We start from the raw sequence: 18,804 nt of genomic DNA, 5'->3' as shown, positions 1-18,804 counted from the left end.
CCTGACTCCAAAATATATTGGGAAAAAAATGTTTTTTTCATGATATGCCAGTTTAATGATAGTGTGTTTTGAAGACAATGAAATCTCAGATTCTAGTTTTCATATGAGAGGTGCTTGTCTTAAATTGTTGCATTATTTTACAGTCTTTTACTAAGAGGGGCGGCCCTTCCTATCCTTACCTCAGACAGACTCAGATGTTGCATGTAAGCATTTTACCTTTTGGTGTATCTTGTTGCCATTGTCCCAACTTTTTTTGAAAAGCATTGCTGGCATTTAATTAAAAAAAGAATAGACACTATTTAGTAAACACAAAAATTTTTCAGTTGTCTTTGTGCCATTTTCAATCAAATATCTGCCTTTGAAATTAACATTCTGTTTTATTTACTTTTTTACATAGTGTCCCAGCTTTTTATAAAACAGGGTTTAAACATAATAATGCAGCTTCTTGTCACTAAAGCTCGATTCTTCTCTGTGAGGCAGTGCAAGGCATGTTTTTAAAAATATCATCCGTCTTTCTTTATTTACTCTCCTGCAGAGTTTACCCCTGCTGACATGCTCTCCTGCAGCCCGCCCCTCAGCTCTCATCACTTCCAGGTTGTTCTCCATTGTTTCCCCTGTTTTTGTCACAGCACGACACAGTAATCAATAAGCAATTAAAAAAAGAAACATTGCACGAAGCATTGCTAACTTTTCGCTCCTGTGTGTGTTTGGCTTGTGCAGGAATATGGTGCAAAGATAAACAGAGCGGCCTGCTTTCAGCTTCTGTATTCACTATCTGTGGTTACAGGTGTGAAACTGGTAGGTTTTTTTTTCCATTGTTCTGGTATTTTCCTGACATTTAAACAAGTTGACTTTGCAAGTTCCATGAGTAATATTTGCAAGTGGCCTTAAAAGAGGTAGGAAGACGAGCTTGCTTAAGGTTGGGCGAAACCCAGTGGTAATCTTAACCAGGAAGAGATGGAGAAACCACCCATCCTGTGTGAAGGAATAGCTGCTACTAATGCTGCTTTTTTCTTTTTAACAAGTAATTCACACCCAGCCACCGTTTTTTCCAGCCTCTAATAAACCGCTGTCACTCTGTACAACATTATCTAACAGAGTAACACAGCATCGGCCTACATGACACAAGCACTCATACCCAATTACATCTGCGCTCACTGTTATGTACACACAGACCTGACCAGCATAGCAAGTACATCACTTCACAGTTAAGATGCTGCTATATCCTGGGTGGTGGGATGTGATTATGGAGCTGGTCATCTCTCTTCTGTGCATTTTCGGTGCATGTGTCTTCTGACTCTGATAGATGAGTAGGCAGCGAGGGCAGATGTCTCCCATCAACATGTCCTCTCCTCCAGCAACACCTTTAAAATGACAGACCTGCCTTCCTGAGAGCTGCAGAGGGATGAGGTGTTCTTGAAATGTGTTTGTGAGTCCGGTATATGAGGGCAAAAGTGGAAATGAGAGCAGTTTATATTTGGTAAAATCCAATCTCATAACCCATCTAATTTAATCTGAAATCAGTGCAGTCTCTGAGAGTGATGGCCAACTTGTTAGGGTTTCCTGCGAATCCAGCAGATAGCAGTAAAATATTTTTTTGTCAAGATTTCCTTGTCTGTACTTTGTGTTTGTTTACAGTTTGATTAAAATCTTGAGACTCAAGAATGAAGTTGGTGAGTATTACTTGTTTTTGTCCATTGAAAAGTTGGCTGTGTTCTATGTACTCATGCAACCAAGATGCCAGTGCAAAAATTGTCATGTGAACAAGTGGGGCTGCCACCATTACCCACTGCACACGTCCAAACGAGAGTGAAAATTTGCTCCCATTATTACAAGTGGCCACTTCACTGCTCATGATGTGATACACAGCCAGTGACACAGACCACACCATCACTTTTTATGATCTTTTCTCCTTCATGAGGACATGATCCAGCATTTAAAGGTCACATATATTACCCTTTCAAGACAAGTTTATATTGGTCTCAGAGGTGCCCAAAACATGCCTGTGAAGTTTGTTTCTGGGAAAAAAAAAAAAAACAAAACACTCCAGTATTGGATTTTTGTATTTCTAAAAACCCCTCTGTTTCAGCCCTGTTCAGAACAAGATGTTTCTGTGTCTGTAGCTTTGAATGTTGCTGAGCTGTCTGACTCCGCCCCTCTCAGAAAATGTATGTGACTTAATGGATGTGGCTCTCCTGATCAGAAGAGGGTGGCACTTTCTTCCAAGTGGGGAGGGCCAACCAGATCTGGGGGTGGTGCTAACTCCCTACATGACATCATGAGGGGAAAATCTGAGAATGGCTTGTTTCAGCACACATTTTCTGAAAGGTGGAGAAAGAGGGGGGGGATTTTTCTGATTCTTGGGGGAGTTGTGGACAGGCCAGGGGCACATATTTTTGATTTTAAAAAAGCCTGAAAAAAGTGTATTTTGCATAATCTGTAACCTGTAAAGAAAAAAGGGGGGTGTACTAGAGAGTAAATCTTGCATAGTGCTGATTGAAGTGGGCAGTGCCTCCAGACTGTGAGTTGGTCTCAAACCAATCACCGCAGGCTAAGGGCTCAACTACCGTATTCTAGCTAGTATATGTGCAAACTCCATCTGACAAAAACAGATAGTACCAAAAAAGTGACACAAGCCAGGTTATGTGTGGCTATTCAGCACTTTGCCACATCAACCTTGGCTTTTCTCTAGCCTCATGATAGCTACAGTCCAGGCCTGTGCTGGGCCCATGCCCCACAAAGCACACAGCCACCCCTGATGTCTGGTCTAGCTCACTTGGTCTCGGGGAACCAATATGTGGTGAGCCCTCCTGATAGTGCCCTCAGGCAGCTTAGTCACCATGTATGCTTTACTTCAGCCTTAATTTTTGGCCCAAACTTGTCTTAAAGTTTAGCACAGAACTGAAAGTATTCCTTGGTATTACTGACAAGTTGAAAGGCTTGTGTGATCTTCCATAGAGTTGAGCCCAAAGGAGGCCCTTTTTATAAACTTTAGTTTTAGGAAACAGGATTAAAAACACCCACGGATTATGGTGTGGATATCTTGAGTCACCCTTTAACCATGTTGAAGTCATGGGATTGACGTAAAAATTCATCCAGAATATATTAGCCCAGCTCATTACATACTTTTAGCATAAAAGCAGTCATTCGGTGGCTGAGTTACAGATTATTGGCCCTAAACTTTGCTGAGTAAAGGCCAAAAAAGTCAATAAATTCATAGGTAGATGCCTTGCAGGCTAAATGCCATCTTGACAATGTGACCTACACGCAACAAGTCATTAAAAGGTTTTAATCTCTGGCTGTAAAAAGGACTTTAACTCTATTTAACTCTTATTTTCTCAGTATGGTAATGCAGAAAAATAATGAGTTACTTTAAAAAGTAAAGCTAACAAAACTGGTTTGTGAATAAAATTGGAGTGTTAGCAAGACTGGAATGCAGTTTATAGATAATAGTGAGAGCTAGGTTGTTTCATAACCTGACATGCCAGATGGATGTGTTTCACACATCCATCTGGGAAACCTCTGATAGACAGCGTTTGGAAAAGGGCAGAGCCTTTAAAAAAAAAAACTCAGAGGGTGATTGGGTGAATGTTCTGTCTGTCACATCTTTACAGACCAATCAGAGCAACAAAATACGTGATGTTGTAGGCGCTACCGAGGAATAAACTCCATAGAGAACTGCATCACGTGAACCATGGTGACTCTTAACATGTCAGTACACGACTTTTGTCATTTTTGAAAAGAAAACAACTCACTGCTGTTCTTTGTTCTTCTTTTAACAAAGAAATTTCATCAAGTTCTGATAAAACTGACACTAACAGCATCCACACTCATCTCTTCCACTATAGATGGACTGGCCTCTTGTTGCTGCTTGTTTACGTCACGACTCCGCCGTGCCCGAAAGTACTGCCCCTCGACGCTGATTGGTCCCGTCACTTTTTTAACCGGGCCCACACTGTTCAGATGGGAGCTTTGCTGGATGGATTCGCCAGTGAAAAACAAGGAAACGGGCGTATCCATCTGCTTTGCAAGGTTAGTTGTTTTACCCACTTTTAGATTAAACCTCTTTGCTCTCTACAAAGACGGATTTTCTCCTCCTGCTAAAATACTAGTAGATGATACTTCTCCTATTAGACCACGAAAAAAAAAAAGATAAAGTAATCTAGTTATGCACCTGGGGATTCACTCTTTTATGGGTAACTTTTAGATTAAAAACTAAGACACTCTTAACTCAGTAGAAATGTAGAAACCCGTATAAAACAACTTTCTAGGGGACTTATTCAACTTTTTCACTGGAGTACAAGTTAAAGTGTAGTCTCTGAAATGTTCTCATTTAAAAAGTGAAAAGTAGCAGTCTAAAGGACATTTCTTTTGGCTGTTTCTGTGCGGCGCTTCAGAAATATAACATCACATTTTTGGGGACTATAAAAACTAAAATCATTCCAGCTTTAAACAAAATAATATGCTGGAATTAATGAACATAAACTTTGTTCGAATTTGCAAATCAGTTGATTGAATAAGCTCCAACTTCCTTATTCTTCATGTTTGAAAGGCACTATATTGATGCAATACAAGTAATGAGATATGAAATCATCACTTTTCCCTTCTAAATTCATTTTAAGCTGCGGAAGCAAGCCTGTTTTGAAAATGTAAGGCATTCTAGTACCGTTATATCTGAAAGTTAAATGTTTGAAAGAGTACAGTATCGTGTTAATGATCTATATTTAAGTGAAGTAACATTGTATTTGTAAATGATGACTTTTCCCTTTTAATCAGTGTAATTGGAAACAAGAATGTATCTTGTGCTTCCTTGCGTTGGAGCCAAAAGTGCTCTGTGTCTGTTTTTGCCCGTGTGTGGCACAACCAAGGAAAAAGGAAAAGTACAAGCATGTATGTTTTGCATTAATGTAAGGCATGAAAAAAGAGAGAGAGAAAAAAATCACTGCTGTTTCAGTCCAGAAACTTCACTTCTCCCCTTTTTCTGCCTCTTTCCCTCCTCTCCTCCTTTCTCTAACACTCTTTGCTTTTACAGGCTGCCATTTCCACTAAATTAGTGCCCAGGGTTTTAATTGCAGTTTATGAAGCTCATTTATTGGCGCGAGAGTCTGTGTTTGTGTGATCTGGCATCCAGCGCGGCAGGCCAGTTCTCTCCAAGCCTCCCTGCGGTTTTGCATTTTTTTCTCCCCTTGCTCTGTGTTGTTTTTTTTCTCTCCTCTTCTTTTCTTTTTAACACCAGAATGTTGCTGGGCTTAACCATACATGCTGCTGTTTTTATAGAGAATTAGCACTCCTCTACCCAGCACTGGCTGTGTGGCTCCACACTGGAAGTGTTGCCTTTAAATCAGCCCTCCCCTTTAAAACCGCTCAGGCACGTGCCAAGAGCCACACATTTAGCACACAGAAGCTAGCATTTCTTATGATTTAATCAAAACATCATGAGCATGAAGTCATGTTGTGCTATGGCGGCGTGATACACGATAAATGTTGCATGTCTTTTATGATTGTTGTACATGAGGTAGGTTAAGGAGCCAACGCTGTTTTTCACGACCCATGACGGTCTCACTTTCTCTAAATTTTCTCTTTGACTTCCCCTCTCTCTCTCTCTTCCTGCACATCATCCCCTCCATGGCGTTCCAGTGACACCCTGGAGGCTAATTAAGCCTTAATTACATTTGTTGGAATTGATTTGTGATTTAGTCTTTCCTCTGTTGTTCCGGCTCATTGGCCCCCATAGAAATGTCATTAATGCACCATTATTTTCACGGGCGGTCTAATTAAAGGGACATACTCTCTGGGTTTCCTCTGATGAGATGCTGGGAAGGGGAACATGTTGGCGACTGGCACCCTGATGATCCAAAATGGGAGATGTAGCAGGAGGGAGTGGATGTAATGTAGCCATATGTGTGGGTTTAGAAAGGCTGCCAGGTGGTTGGCTTGGGAATGATAACTTCGTCATGTTGTGAGACACAGCATATCAAAAGACAGGTTGTGAAGCTTGGCATGTATTTACATCATAGCTCCACCCGCTTTAAAGCACTAGGTCAACATTGTTAGAAATATGCCTTTGTTGCTCATGTTTGTAAAAAACAAAAAGTGTTGGAGGATTTACAGGCTAGAGATAGTTAGCTTAGCATAGCATAAAAACTGTAAGTAGAAAGAAAAGACAGGCCTGACAAAAAATGTAGAAGTCTACACACCAGTACTCCTCTCTGTATGAAAAACATGTATCAGGTCTAGGTAGCTTAGCATAAAGATCGTTGGGAGGAAAAAGCATCATAAGAATTTAGAGACTTGGTGTCTTATCTATAAAGGTTGCACTTGCATAGAAAGGGGCCTTATGTTGGCGTTCGCCATTTCCCAACCAAAGTATGTCATCTTAATAAAACCAAACCTGCCGGTAAATCTGTGCACATGCATTCAAACTCTGACCCATGTGTACAAACGTACAAAACTCTATTCTAAAAACGTTGGGCCGCCGTATAAATGTGACTATAAACTGAGCGCAATGATTTGCAAAAGTCATAAACCTGTCTTTATTCATTACAGACCAAACAACACATCAGATGTTGAAACTGAGACATTTTACCATTTCATGAACCACTGTGTAGCGTCCCCTCTTTATTCTGCAGGATATGGCACCCATTTTTAAGGAGAAGGAGAAGTAGTTGGCATAGCTGAGCATAAGGACTGGTAATAGGAGGAAACTGCTTGTCTTGCTAGAAATTCATAAATTTTCACATAGAACATCTTATACTTAGTATTTACCTGCTGGAATGTCTTTGTTGCTCAAGTTTTTTTTAGGAAACACCCATCTACTGTAGAGACTGCAGGTAGATAGTCCAGCTTAGAACAAAGACTGAAAGTGGAGGGGGAAGACTCGGTCCCTCCTAAAGTTCCATAACTGCACCACTGAAGTTCTGCACTTAGCATTTTATATCTTCTTTGTTAAATCAACATAAACAGAAAATAGAATTTTGTGGTTCAGTCAGAAGTAAGGTGCTTTTGGTGAACATTTGACCAGGTATGTCGGAATCCTGGTATTCCTGAAAGTTGCATTAGAACATGATTTCGACATACAGATTTTACAGATGACAAACGATTTTTAATCAGTGTGATTCTGTGGTAAAGTTCAAGCAAATTTTTGAACTTTGGTGTTCCATGATTGCCATTTTAAGTGAAAATTACTGTCTATGCATAGCTAAATTATGCTAGGCTAAACCAAACTAGGCTAATCATCTACTCCTCCCAGGCTTAGGCTTGTTTCTGACGCATGACCTCAAAGTCACAGTGCCTGTGGTATTTCATATTGAGTACTGTGAGCTGTAAGCTTTCTTATGCAAAATATGTTTCTATGTTATTATGCAGGACAGCAGCTACTTTATTTTGGAGGTGTAAATAATGGCTACAAAAACAAGCAATTTTTCACATTCTGACTTATTGTCTGTGGATTTCATCTCATTCTTTTGGCTTGTGTTCATATTGCCTATACAATTCCAAAAAACGCTGGGACACAGTGTAAAATGTAAATAAAAGAATGCAACAATTTTCTAATCTCATAAGCCCATATTTTATTTGAACATAACACATTAGATGTTGGAACTGAGACATTTTATAATTTCCTGAAAAATATTACCTCATTTTGAATTTGATGGCAGCAATGATTTTAAAAAGTAGAGACAGGGCAACAAAAGGCTGGAAAGGTAAGTGGTACTAATGTAAAAAACCTGAAGGAGCATTATGTGACCAAATAGTTTAACTGGTTAGAGAGGCAGAGCCTCTCAGAAGTAAACATGGGCAGAGGTCCACCAGTTCACAAAAGCTGCATCTAAAAACGTTTATCAATGTAAAATTGTGAACACTTTGAATATCCTAGTACAGTACATAAATTAATAATCAAAATATTCAGAGAATCTGGTGTCATCTCTATGAGCAACAAGCCTGAAGGTGAATATTGGATGCTTGTGATCTTCAGGCCCTCGTGTGGCACTGCATTAAAAACACGTACGATTCAGTACTGAAAATGGAAAACTGTTCTTTGGTCTGATGAATCAAAATGTTAAATAATTTTGGGAAATCAGTGACACCATGTCCTATAGACAAAAGAGGAGAGAGGGACCATCCAGCTTGTTGTCAGTGTACGGTTCAAAAGCCTGCATTTCTGATGGTATGGGGTTTGCATTAGTGCCTTAATCGTGTGCAGTTTACACATCTGGAAAGGCAATATCAATGCTGAAAAGTGCATTGAGGTTTTAGAGCAACATGATGTATGCTCTCATCGAGATGTCTCTTTTTAGGGAAGGCTTTGGATATTTCAGCAAGATAAGACTATCCATCACAGCAGTATGACTTTGCACTAGAGGAGTCCAGGTGCTTAATTGGCCTTCCAGAAGTCCACTATATTGGACAAGAATGAGACACCATTCCTCACCCAAATCTCATGCAGCTTGTCTCCTCACTTCCCAGATGTTTTCAGACTCTTGTTAAAAGCAAGGGGGTTAACGTAGCCCCCTCTCAACTTTTTTAAGATCTGTTGCTGCCATAAAATTCAAAGTGAGCTATTATTTTTAACATGTGTCAGTTTCAACATCTAATATGTTATTTATGTTCTACTGTAAATAAAATATGAGTTTAGGAGATTTGAAAATCATTTTATTCTGTTTTTATTTACATTGCAGCGCCCCAACTTTGTTGGAATTGCTGTAATACCTATCTGTTATATCTCTACTGATCTTTTTCTGTATATGTACTAGTAACATTTTTAGACAAAATGTCATCCACTGTTTTGACATTTAATATATCACTTATTCAGAGTCTTTATTGTGGAAAATGTTTTCAAAGTTCAGGTATTTCCTGAGGTTGCTGCAGTGTAAGACATTAAAAATAAATATACAGTATGAGTCTTCTCCTTGATGGTCTTGTTTTCCCCTTGTAGATCACAAAAAGGCATCAATATTTATTTCATCCAGTTTCATAACCAACTGAAAACTCCTCACAGGAGCTTTAAAACGTGTTCCTTCTTACTGTGCGACTTGAGTAACAGAGCATACTTGTGCAGCTAAAAGAAGCAAAAGCACGCTTGATTCCCCCCTGCAGAAATAAAAAGCAAAATTCAGAGTTGGCAGTTGTTGTTGCTTCTTTTAAAACACTGGTCTTTCCTTAGGGAGGCTTGTGGGAGGGAGGCAGAAAAAAAAAGAGGGAGAGGGGGTTTTGCGGTGCATTCACATGTGGAAGCTTAAAGCGGTAACAATCTTTCCCAGCCTGCTCTGGCCTCATATGGCCTATGGTATCCTGCTAAGAGCCTCACAGCACAAGACGACTATTCCTTGTATCTCTTTTTTCTCTGGCTGCACCTCTCGCCAAAGTGACTGCCTGCCACTCACCTCCACCCTCAGTTTTTTAGTGCAATTCTATCAGTTGTCTGCATGTACCCTCTCTGTCTGTTATGATTGTGCATAATGGGACTCAGTCCAACATGCTGGCTGGCAGGCTGACGGGCGTGTTGGACAACTGCTTCACAGTTGGCTAGCCCTGTGAGAGAGAGGGAAGGAGAGAGAGAGAGAAAAAGAGAGAGAAAAGGAGGCGGAGGGAGGGAACGACAGAGCTGAAGATAGAGAGGCAGAACAAGGAATGGGGTCACTTGAGTTTGTTGCTCATAGGATATCGAGCGGCTTACTCTCTCCACCCCGTTTAGTAGTTTGGCTCGTCTGTTACCTCCCTCCCTATCACATCAAAAACCGCCATCTTTGGGAGTGTAACTACAACATCATCCTTCATAAAACAACCCAGCAACCTGACTTCAAATCTTGCCTTAATCATACCATGTAAACAGTGATGATGAAGTTCAAGTGAAGCATTAAGTAAGCTTAAGTCTCGCATTACTCTCATAAGGCATTGGCAAAGCTCAGCAGACTGTATTTAATGCCCTGAGAGGTGGTTCTCTGCACAAGAAATGCTCCGCTTTGTTGCACCTTGCCAAGAAAACAATCTCTTGAGCAACGCAGAGAGAAGTTAACCATGTCAGTAGGATGAATTGTCCTTAATAAAGGTGTTTTCCTTACTTTTGCCAAGTTTTCTGCGATTGCTGAGTCATCTGGAAAAAGCAGCACTCTCGCATTCTTTATTCTTGGGTAATGCAGCATAAGAGGACTTCCATTTTTAGCTTTACGGCAAATTACATTAAGCCACAGTTCAGTGAGCCTTAATGCTTTGAAAGTAACAAAAATCGACGGAGAGGGATAAAAGTTTTTGATACGGCACAGACTTTCTTTTCCCGGCGAGGCCTCCTTTTCTTTCTACCTTCTCCCTGCAGCCGAGCAGGATAAGAATGGGTTAAACCTGTCTGCGGCCCACATCTGGGAATCATTTGAAACATTCCACAAGGCTTACCACATGTTTTCAGATGGACTAAATCCTGCGAAAGGCTCGGCTGTCAGAGGTTTGAAAAATCATCTTTTTTTTTCTCGCCAGGAGGGGAAAAAATGAGCAAGAGAAAATTAAACTGTATAATGGCTTTTCTCTCTCGCAGGTGAGATTAGGTAGAGATGTGGGTGGGTGGGTCCTCCCAGTGAGCGTGCATGGTTGGAGAAGTGTGTTTCTGCAACTCTTGCATGTTGGTGGTATGTTATTTGAATGTGCTTTGAGTGAAAGCTGTTTCTTAACAGCCTTTCACAGTTCAAAGGAGGCTTTGGGGCTCGCCTAACTGTTTCCATGCGGCTGATATGATCTCTTCTGCTCTCTCAATCCTCCGCTCACTCACGTTTTTGTCTTAATTCTTCACAACCTCTTACTATGAAGGGACCGACTTTAGAGCAATGTACTGTAGCTTTTCAGCACGCCTGCCTGGAACACTAAAGTACTAGCAGGGCACTCATGAGCGTTCAATATCTTCATCTTATCATGATACATCCTGAGAGGCCCTTTTATTAAGCCCAGTCATGCAGCCTTCAGCCTTGCTATTAAACTCTCTCTATGGTGGCTGCTTGACGGTTTCACTATTACACACCATTATGGGTGACAAGCTAATAAAGGGGAGACGCAGAGTGATTAATGGTTGAGCTGCTGGGAGTTCCAAATAAATATGTGGTTTTAAAAAGGCAGGACATATTAAAAGTCAAGAGACTCTGTGGATGGTGATTGACCACCAAGCCTTGGCACCTTCACAGTTCTCTTAAAGCAGATCCACGCTGAATGTAAACCCTAGAAACTGCTAGACTGCTGGCCTTTCTGATGTCTAGACCCTGGCCTCTCATGTTCCCCCTGTGCATTAGGCGCCCCACTGTAATTGTCCACTGACATTTGGGAGCTGGAAATGTTTCTCTTGGGTGTGGGTGACACGCTGCCACTCTCTCTTTCTCTGTGCGAACCAGGCTGTGCATTTGGTCTGTGGCCTCCTGCTGGGGGTGGAGGCATTGATTGGCTAATGTTACCACACTTTGGAAATAGCGCTGGACTTTCACGCTGGACAGTAAACCTGAAGAGGCAGAAACTGAGCACCTGCTAAAGGGCTCGCCAGGTGCCTTGTAAAATGAAACATGAGAGAGACACTTAACTACAGTCCTGAAACAATGAGCATCTACAGGGACTATTTTATGTTATGGATTTCATTGGAGGATTCAGAGGATTACGGATGCTGAGAGCACTGGACATTGGGCCTCATAAAGCACGTCAGACTTAGACTTAAGGCTAGCAAGACATTTTTCAGTTCTTTTTTGGTGACCTCTTGAAGGAGTAAAAAAGTTTCAGGAACATATCTTATTTTCTGACACGACAAAACTTAGATTTTTATAACATATTGTCATTGTCTTTGTGACATCTCTCATTGTTGTTGAACAGGTGTTATGAAGCCCAATGCTATATTGGGATGAAAGTGGCAAAAAAGGTTAAAAGTGGTAGAAATAGGCAGAAAAAATGCTGAAAACGGGTAAAAAATGGTATAAATTGGTTAAAAATAGAGAAAAGGTGGCAAAAATGGTTGAAAGTGGTAGAAATGGGCAGGAAAAAAGTGCTAAAATATGGGTAAAAGAAAGTGGCAAAAATGGGTTAAAAGTGGAAATAAAAGGTTAAAAGTGGTAGAAATGGGCAGAAAAAAATGCTGAAAAGGGGTAAAAAATGGTATAAATTGGTTAAAAAAAAGAGAAAAGGTGGCAAAAATGGTTGAAAGTGGTAGAAATGTGCAGGAAAAAAAGTGCTAAAATATGGGTAAAAGAAAGTGGCAAAAATGGGTTAAAAGTGGAAATAAAAGGTTAAAAGTGGTAGAAATGGGCAGAAAAAAATGCTGAAAAGGGGTAAAAAATTGTATAAATTGGTTAAAAAAAGAGAAAAGGTGGCAAAAATGGTTGAAAGTGGTAGAAATGGGCAGGAAAAAGTGCTTAAAATGGGTAAAAAAACTGGCAAAAATTAGTCAAATGTGTAAAAAATAGGTTAAAGTGGTAGAAATGGACTGGAAAAAGTGCTGAAAATGGGTTTTTAAAAAGGTGGAAAATGGTTTGAAAGTGGCCTAAAAAATGGGCGACAGCTGGCGCAAATTGGTTAAAAGTGGAAAATCAGGGCAGAAGAATGGGCTGAAAATGGGGTTATAAAGTGGTCAAAAGGGGCCAGTGACTGTCAGAAATTGATTAAAAGGGGCACAAATTGGCTAGACTTGGCATAAAATTGGTTTGAAGCAGTATAAAATAGGGTAAAGGGGCAAAAAAGGGCGAAAAGTGTCAAAAATGGGTTAAAAGGGTCAAAAATGGGATTAAACTGGCAATAAGGGGGCTGATGTTTGTGGAATGTGGCCAAAAAGTGTCAAAAATGGCCAGAAAAAGGGGGAAAAGGGTTAAAAAGTGAGGAAAAGCAGTACAAATGAGCCAGAATAACTATTTTCAATATTAGGATCCAATAAAGCTTGGCACACTTTTCCACTCCAAAATTAGGTAAATGACAGAAAAGATGCCAGCGACATTGTAACCGATCATTCAGTCATAACTGGGTAGGGCCCATTTACTGAGTTTTTTGGGGGGCTAGCAAATTTGGGCAAGCTTGCCCATAGTCATAGCCTTATGTCTCTACCAGGTTTATAGTTTTGAATGGGTGCACATATTTTGTCTGGGTCTTTTACTACATCAAAAGTGCACGCAGTTTCACCTTCTTATAGACTACTGCGTTGTATACTTTGAAAAAAATCTTGAGATGTTTGAAGCATTTAGCCTTTTGTTTATGTTTGGATTACTCAGTCATAAATTAATTCATTTATTGGCTTGAATATTCTGTTCTTACTGTCTAACACTTACTGCCTGTTTATTTTCTGCTAAACCAAAGTCACATTAGTACACTGTTCTTTTCAAATGTTTAACAAAACCCTCTCTTTATAATCATAGAAATGAATTATTTGTTTATCTTGATGGCAGAAAGGCAGAAAGAGAGAGTCAGTAGAAAAAGAGCAGCACACAGTACTGTCTGTGCTTATTTCATGAAAAACAGTTTGATTTTTGCCTAAGATAATATAAAGACAATCAGATAAGACAGGAACATTCAGAACTTCCTCCTCCCCTTCCTCTTTTGTTTAGTCTGGTTTTGTCGTGTCATTAAGAAACGTTAATTCAGTTATGAAATCAGATGTGCCACTGTGGATGAGTTCAATGAGGGAAAGGTGATGATAAAACCCGGAGAGGTTATCTGACTTACCTGCTAGAGCTGAGTCTCATTCCTGCCTTGTATTCCTGTTCCTTGCTCTCTCTCTCTCCATCCCTCAGGGATCATCCTCTGCTTTGCTGAGAACAGCAGCATAAATGGCCTGATAAGATTGGTTATGACTCCACACATGCATAATTATAATTTCTTCACATTTTCAAACAGGAAACTGTGTTTTAGTAACCTTGCAAAGCAGATGGATTTGCCAGATTCCATGTCTGTCATCAGGCATATCCATCTTGCAAAGCTTCAGTCTGAAATGACTGTGCCAGACCCAAAAACAGTTCTGACCAATCAGCGTCATTTGAGGGGAAAAAGAAGGGGGTTGGGCGGGGCGGGGGGCCTCTCCAGCCCCAGGTTGAGGCACATAGTGATGAATCCTTACAACCCAAACTTAAAACTTACACGACTGTATATTCCTAACACAGTCATTAAAAGTGGAAAAAATTGCTATTGAGTCAAAACATTATTGCTAGGCTGTAACCATGTTTATTACAGAAATAAAAATCAGCATTTAACTATGAAGCTTTATTAGGTTTCCTTGAATTATGGGACCAGCTCATGAGGACACCTGAGGAATTGAGGAGCTTAGCACGCCGTCATTGCTTCACTACCAGTGGCTTGGTTTGTACGGTATAAACATAAGGCTAGGAGGCAAGCTGGAATTTCATGGCATAATGAGTGAAAGAAGGGAAAAACTTGCCTTGCTCTGTCCAAATGTGAGAAATTTGATCCAACAGCTTCAATTGATAATCCAGGAAGTCCTTGAAGAAATATTCCTTTAGGATACATGTATATCTTAGCTTTTTTAAAACTTAAAGAAGTACAGAAGTACAGTGACGACTTATGCAGAAGTTGCATGAAGCAGAGCGCACAAACAGGTTTATTTAAACTACTAATCATATCCACTTTTACTACTGACATTACAGTAGTACAGAGATGTCTTGAATTTGTGAGTGAAAGAAAATGTAAAACTTTTACTTACTCCATTGAATGCCACAAAAGTTGTTTACAGCATGTTACAAAATGCCCCAATTAATAAGTTTGCCTCTGATCAGGCTGATATCCAAACAGAGAGGTTGCACCTGCATGACCAATCAGATATCAGGAAGAGCACATAACACTTAAAGCCACCCTCTGGAAACACTAGGTAGATCACACTGGTCACAGTTGAAAAAAAAGATCAAACTTTTTCACCTTTCTTGACATTTATCTTGAGTTAAGCTAATGACTGAAGCTAACAGGTTGTGAGCTGGGCTAAGATTACAGGCTGTTGGCTTTAGCATCATATTTACCATAGAGAAATAAGAGTTGCATTATTCTTTTAATTCATTCATGTTGACAAAGTACCGGATGGATTTTTTGCCCCACTTACTGAAGTTTTGACAATTGCATTGGTTATATAATCTGACTTTACCACAAAAAAAAAAACTTAAAGAATGGTCTGGAAAAGTGAGTCATTTTTTTGTGCGTTCATTTTCCTATCTTCTTAATCACCTCGGGACTCCTTCATACACTGACTGACCCATTTTGAGAGTCTGGACTCGCTTTGAAACCTCTTAATGGATTTAAGCTATTGAAGTGAAAGAAACAAGTTAGTGGTAATTCAAGACTTACAGGAGCATTCAAAGACGTTCTGTATGCATGTTGTACTTAATCCTTTATGCCAATGCCAGGCCTGTCTGCCACTTCCTCTCACTCCTTTACAGCCTTAACAATGGAGAAGAAAGAGTCAGGAGTCTTGATCTTTGCAACATGCCAGATTTAATTTCAGTATAACTACTGATGTACATTACAAGCCACGGAGTCCAGTCTGACATACAGTATGTGGAGGCTATGTAAAGCATTAAACCCAACAGGCATCACGTGGCTTTTCACTATGCATGACATGTAGTTACGGCTGTACAGTACATGCTGAAAATCTGTCTGTATTCACATATAAGTGTAGAATGGAGCTGCAAAGACATTAAGATTCAACTCCAGTAACTCCCAGTGTAAACCTGGCTACAAGTGGAGGATGCAGCTGGGCTTAGGACACCCCAGAGGCCTCCTATCCAACTAGGAGACATGCAGAGGAAACGCAACGCAACACAATACAAAACCTTACACTGTGGTGTAACCAGTAGACTTCTCCATTGGTGGAATGGTTGGCTGCTGTTATCCTGATTTGTGTGACAAAAAGTCAATATTAATTCTACTAAGAATGATATAAAAGACCACCAGCAAAAAATAATACGCTGTGTATGATGTAAATTAAAAACAGAATGCAAAAATATGCAAATCTAATAAATCCATATTTTAATCACAATAGAACACAAAAGAAAACACCAGATGTGAAAGCTGAGACATTTAAACATTTCATAGAAATCAAAAGCTCATTTTGACAAATGTCAAAAAAGTAGGGACAGGGCAACAACAATCTGTAAACATCTGGGAAGTGAGAAGACCAGTTACTGGAGTTTTTGGAGAGGAATGTTGTCCCATTCTTGTCTGATGTAGATTCTCACCAGTCCTGAATATTTTGTTCCGTGTTTTTTTTTTTTTTTAGTTCAGCACCTGGACTCTTCTACTGCGAAGCCATGCTGTTGTGATCAATATGGTATGTGGCTTAGCATTATCTTGCTGAAATATGCAAGGCCTTCCCTGAATGGGAGCATTTGTTGCTCTAGAACCTCAATATGCTTTTTGGCATTGATAGTGCCTTTCCAGATGTATAAGTTGCCCATGCTAGGTACTAATGCAACCCCATACCATCAGAGATGCAGGATTTTGAGCTGTACGCTGATAACAAGCTGGAAGATCCCTCTCCTCTCTACTCTGCAGAACACGGCTCCTGTGGTTTCCAAAAAGATTTTCAATTTTGATTCATCCTACCACAGAACAGTTTTCCGTTTTGCCTCAGTCTCTTTTAAATGAGCTTTGGCCCAGAGAAAACCGCAGCATTTCTGGATCATGTTCACAAACGGCTTGAGATTTACAATCATTGGTTTTTGTTGTTTTTTAAAATATTTTACAAAGCGCTCAACTTTTTTTATATGTGAGGTTGTAAATAAAACCAGAAACTTTCAGTATTAGTGCTCAATCCAGCTCCAACTCCAGCACAAATGGAATAAAATATGCAACATAAATTCTCAGTTTACTTAATTTTCTACAACTTTAAGCTAACAGAGTTCGTCCTTAAAACTGTTATTCTTCAGTGCAAGGCCAATAATATCACTATATAAACACATCGGGACTTGATGTTTTGGGAGGAAACAATAAATATTTAAAAAGAAGCAAATAATGAATAAGATGATGGATAAGAGTCACAACATCGCTGAAAAATAAATGACACCCACTTTTCCTTTAGGGGAATCAACCCAAAGAGAAGAAGGGAGAGGTTTGAAGGGGATTAACTTGGCTAACTGGCACTTGCCTATACTTTGATGATGAAGAATCATTTGTGCTTCACTTCCAAAATGACAGCATGATTGAAAATACATAAAGGCTGTACATACATTTGTAGGCTTTCAGATGGCGGTATAAGGGGATGGATTTTCTAATGGGCACTGTATACTTGCATGAAAACATCACCAAGTGAAGTTCCACAAAGACTTTGACTGTTGAAGTGTTGTAAAGAGTGTATTGCTTGGTGCATAAGAGTTGCAAATGCCCAAAACTTCTATTGTTTGATACAATGTTTTTTGCTGTGGAGATGGATGTCTGAGTCCAGTTGCTTAGCTTGCTGCCACTGTAATGGATGGATGGATGGATGGCTGGATGGATGGCTGGATGGATGGATGCATGGATTGATGAATGCATGGATGGATGGCTAGACCTCAATTATGTACAACCGGTGACAGGTGAGATGTGCTGTCCATCCTTATATACAATCACTGAGAGGGGTTCTGAACTACAACAACACTAATACAATAAGGTTTGACGAGCCTCCCTGTCACTAGCTGACTATTACAGATCAGTTTTCGTGTAAATGTGTTAAACTTAGTGTAAAATAAAATATACAGTAAGGCATACTAAGTCCCTTTGATCATCAAAAAAAATAAAAAATACAATATCATGTGTCAATCCTGCTGGACGGACTCCAAAACTCATTTTTTTAATGAACAGGTTTGTTTTTCTGTGTGTATGTGGTTTTTTTTTTTTTGGGTTTTTTTTTGCGTCCATCTAAGCTAAATAGAGGACTGAAAACTATTCAGAGCAGTGGCTGCAGCTCCCTCTCTCTCTATCCGTTGGCATTAAAACTTCCAATTAAACACCATGTTGTGCCCATTCATTTTGAAGAATGCAACCGTGGAACATAATAGATGAATGCCAAAATTTGAACCTAGAGCCAAGGCTGAAATGAAAAGATGTCCGACAGCTTTTTAGTACTTTGCACAGCTCGATCATACGCAGATTTGCACAAATAATAAGTTTATCAAGGTCCCTGTCAGGAGTGGATTGATCCACTGTGTTTTTCTTTTCTTAATCAAAGAGTGAAAGACCATAAAGTCCACGTCATTGCTTTTTGTCTTTGCAGTATTGGAATTTTGTTTATTTAATTTTATTCTTGCAGTGACTAGAAAAAGAAATGCATCTGACTCACTGTGCAAGACTTCCAACAGTGACTTTTTTGTATTGGATCATGTGTCTGAAAAAACACCTCTGAAAAAAAATGTCTTGTGCATACAGACCTTAAGATATAAAGGTACACGTGGAACCTTTTCTCATGAAAAGGGCGAGGCCATCCCGTCTTCAGTAACTCAAGCAGAACAAGTTGCCAACAGAATCATTGTCAGTATCTTGATATGCAGTTGGGGCTTACATATTGCACTATTTTGGGCACTTTTAGCCCATTGAATTGACAGCAGCCCCTTCCACCAGGTTGGTACAGTTCACAGCACAGCAGTGTCCTTTTGAAACAGACACTCTTGTTCATGGAAGTTCTATGACTTTATCATACTGTTTTATGAAGTTTTCTTTAACATTGTCTCCTGTAAACCAATCATAAGTTTAAGAAAGCTGCAGAATTTGTCAACAGAGTTCTCAATCATAGAGTTTCATGTGCTCTTTTTTGCAATAAATGACCAATAAAAACAAAACTATTCTGAAAAATGATCACTTGGACATAAATCAGCATAAGAACAAACTATC

This window comes from Cheilinus undulatus, linkage group 20, assembly GCF_018320785.1.
Source record: "Cheilinus undulatus linkage group 20, ASM1832078v1, whole genome shotgun sequence".
NCBI lineage: Eukaryota > Metazoa > Chordata > Actinopteri > Labriformes > Labridae > Cheilinus > Cheilinus undulatus.
The sequence above is the reverse complement of the archived record's forward strand: the minus strand, read 5'-3'. Positions refer to the sequence as shown.